The sequence below is a fragment of the Camellia sinensis genome, chromosome 3 (assembly GCF_055761805.1).
Source record: "Camellia sinensis isolate YWXY chromosome 3, ASM5576180v1, whole genome shotgun sequence".
NCBI lineage: Eukaryota > Viridiplantae > Streptophyta > Magnoliopsida > Ericales > Theaceae > Camellia > Camellia sinensis.
The window spans coordinates 584,610-588,470 of record NC_138963.1 but is presented as its reverse complement, the minus strand read 5'-3'; the positions used below and the strand labels follow the sequence as shown (position 1 = coordinate 588,470).

Below are 3,861 nucleotides of genomic sequence, written 5' to 3'. Positions count from 1 at the left end.
ATTTGTCTTCAATTCTCACTATTTTTCATCAAAATTTTTGAAAAATACCAAACAAATCTTGGATTGTATTGGAGTAAATGAGGTTGTCTCTTATTTATAGGCAACTAAGGCCTTCCTGCGAACATTTTAGAATATACAAGAAAGAAAATATGTAGAAGTTTGATAGAAACTTCCCACATCCTTACAAGAAGGTTTTAGAATTGCCTCTAGAACCAACTATATAAATATCTACACCATTCTAGAAGAATATACAATACTCTTTTACTTTCTCATTTCTAGATGAGGTTCGAGAATCTTCTATTATTTCTATTTCTTTAATCCTCATTTAAATGCTCTAGAAGCTATTCTAAATGTATATTATAGAATTATGTACAAGAGTCCTACATTCTCTCAAGTCTTCTAGGAGCTTCTGGAATCTTTCATTAGCTTCCTTTCTTAGTAAGCAATTATGTCTAGGTAACTTGGCAGGATGTGACATATAGCACTTACTCTAGTACTACCTAGCCCCTTCCCAGCTACCTCCAACCTTTCTCCAGATCGCCACACCCTAACTTTCTCTCTCACCACTAGGGATGTGTGTGGTGCGATTCAGTTTGTTTGAAAGTAAAATTATAAATCGAATAGAGGATTGTTGGATAAGCAAATCGCAGTTTGGACGGATTGACGGATTGAAGAATATTTTAACCAATTATTAAGTATTTGCATAATATATAATACTTATTTGCATAATATTTTTTTATAGATATAACACAAACTAATTTTATATAATATTTTTCATATGTTTAACTATTAATTTATAACAAATTTCACATTTTATATTTCTTTCACTCTCATTTTTACTTTGATATTTCATTAGAGATTAAAAAAAATATATATATATATATTAACTACAGCGGAGTGGAGTGATTTTGAAGGGCGAATTATAAAATTTAAAGTTTAATCCGCGATTAACGGATTGAGCGGTGTAGATTAATGCAAAATTGTGCAATTTTGACAGATTAAATGATATTTTGCATAGTTCTACTCATCACCCACCCTAGCCCCTACTCCATCCCTTAGAAAATTGATTCAGGAGGGGCACTCATTGATTTTAATGTTGATTTTTTTTTTCTTCATTTCATTGATCACCATTTGATTTCGTAACTAATTTTTCACAATATTTATAACTAAAAATAAAATTATTTCTTCATGATTGTTTAAAAATAAAGAAACTAAAATCCCTTCAGAAATTTATAATTTTAACTCAAACCTCCCTAAATAAATGTTCCTAATTTCAGCACATCGAACTTCTTAATTTTAACACAAAAAACTACAAATCAAAATCTCTAATTTTTTTAATAATATACAAACAAAAAAATTTCACTTTCAAATAAAACATACCTATGAAGATGAGTTTCATTTACAAAAATGGTATTGTCAAATTATTTTAATGATATTTTTGTATAAATTTGTAGAGTTGTAAAAATAAAAAAATAAAAAACTGAAAATGAACTCTCTCTCTCTCTCACACTCTCTTTTAAGACTTTCCTTCTATGCAAGTGGCTAGGGGTGGGGAACTCTCTGGTTTAACAGTTACTTGGAGAAACATTTTTACTGTCAAACCGTTGGGGATACTCTCAAATATGCAACTTGATTACAACTAAAAAGGTTATTTTGAGGTATCTTGAAAAAAAAGGTTATATATATATATATATATATATCTTCAAGAAAAGTTGCCCCATTACTGGCATGAATAGCCAATCAGACCAACACAAAATCAACTTTTGAATTACACTCTGTTTTTATTCCATAAATTTCATTGTTAGCTGAAAAGAAAAACACACATAATAATAATAATAATAATAATAATAATAATAATAATAATAATCCAAAATATCAAATAAATTTGTTCAATCTATATAATAAGGGAGAAGGGTTTTTGAACATGTATAAAATGTATCAGAGATGCATTTCATTTTAAGGGCTCAGATCAATTGTTATAAACATCAATGGTTGAGAGGATGCTTCAATTCCCGCCCAAACACTCGGTGCTCTCTCCCTCTCCCACCTACCCACGTCTCTACCCATTCCATCTTTTTCTCTCTCTCCCTCTCTGTTGCACGTCTCCTCCCATTCCCTCCTTATCTCTATCTCCTTCTTTGTTCCTCTTCTTTATCTCTCGCTCCCGATGCTACCTCTCTCATTCTCCCCCCTCCTCTCTCAGTGGCTTGAATTCGCAACCCTCCCACTCGCTGCCTTGGACCTCTCCGATTCGTAACCCCGATTGGAGCTCTCCGTTACCACTTTTCCTCACTTCGACGTTCGCAATCAGGACCGCTACCTACCCATCGCCAACATCAGTCGGATCATGAAGAATGCGTTTCCTTCCAACGGCAAGATCGCTAAGGATGCCAAGGACACCGTTCAGGAATGCGTCTCCGAGTTCATCAGCTTTATCACTAACGAGTACTCGATCCTATATATCTATCTATTCACGTTTATGTATTTTCTATATTAGGATTTCATGCTTTAGGATCGTGTTTTGTGAAATGTGATTCGAGGTTTTTTCAAATAGGGCGAGTGATAAGTGTCAGAAAGAGAAGAGGAAGACGATCAATGGTGATGATTTGCTTTGTGCAATGGCTACTTTAGGGTTTGAAGATTACATTGCTTCGCTTAAAGCGTACCTAACTAGGTATCGGGAGGTATGATTGTCCCTGTCTTTGATTTTGTATTGGTTCTGCATATTTTCAGAATCGTGATTTCTAAACATTTTAAGAACTCAATTCTCTGAAGCCATTTATTGTAATAGCCACTATCGGCTGGAGGTTTTGTTTGTTTAATTTTCTCTGCAACTGAACCAAGGATTAGCTTATATTCTTATCTGATTTTCTATTACTTTGCATAATCATTATGAATTTAAACTGACACCATTTTTTTTTCTTTTCTATTTTGCCCGGTTGATTTTGGAGAATAATTGTGGTTTCTCAGTTGGAGGTATTTGAGCCAATTTCTTGCCAGAATTACTGTTGTTCCTTATTTTGTTCATTAGTGATTCAGGCAATAAGTTGTAATTTTTTGACAGGGTGACACGAAGGGATCTGCTAGCCAAGGTGATCGATCCTCTAAAAGGGATATAGTTGCTGCTCAGATTGATCCAAATGCACTGGTAAGGCAGCAAATAGCCTCTTTTTTATTTTTCCACATGAGTGTGTAAGTTTAAATGTAATTGTCCTTTTGATCCAGTGGAATGAACTTCAAATAACAATTTCATTTTGTTGTCTTCTGTTTGCATCTGTGGTGGATAAATTTGGCAGTTTGCTCATCAATAGTCCTTCACACAAGGCATGAACTATTTGAATCCCGAAGTGTGAATTCCAAGTAAGTCTGTTTGTGTCTGTGTTATTAGCCTAATCCAAATGTAATTCTTGCTAAGTGAGCATCAACTTAGAAGCAGAGCAATTATGTGGAGATTTTTGGATACCCATGGAAAGTCACATTTTACATTACCATTTCACGCATTCCCGGCCCTCCCCACTTAAACAGTAAAGAAAATAATCAGGGAACCTCTTCATAGTGGCCCTCTAACTTCATGTTAAATTGCCTGCTTTGAACTTTCTCATTATCCACTGACCCACTAATAACTTATCAGAGTAGCAAAGGTTTGTAATTATATGATTTTTATCATATTTGTTTTTTTAAAAAATAAATGATAAGCATAATTGTATAATAGACTCTTCATTTCTTAACGATAAACATGATGAAATTAATTAACTTATTTTATCAAATTCAAACCAGTGGTAAACCCTACCAATCAAATTACGCATTTCCAGTTAATACCAGGACTGAAGTGAGCTGCTATGGGTGTAATTTTGTGTTGTT

The 3,861-nt window shown here is 33.6% G+C and overlaps 1 pseudogene; it reads left to right on the top strand.

Moving 5' to 3' along the window:
• Positions 1 to 2,332: 2,332 nt before the first annotated feature.
• Positions 2,333 to 3,353, top strand: LOC114277968 (nuclear transcription factor Y subunit B-10-like; annotated as a pseudogene).
• Positions 3,354 to 3,861: the final 508 nt, after the last annotated feature.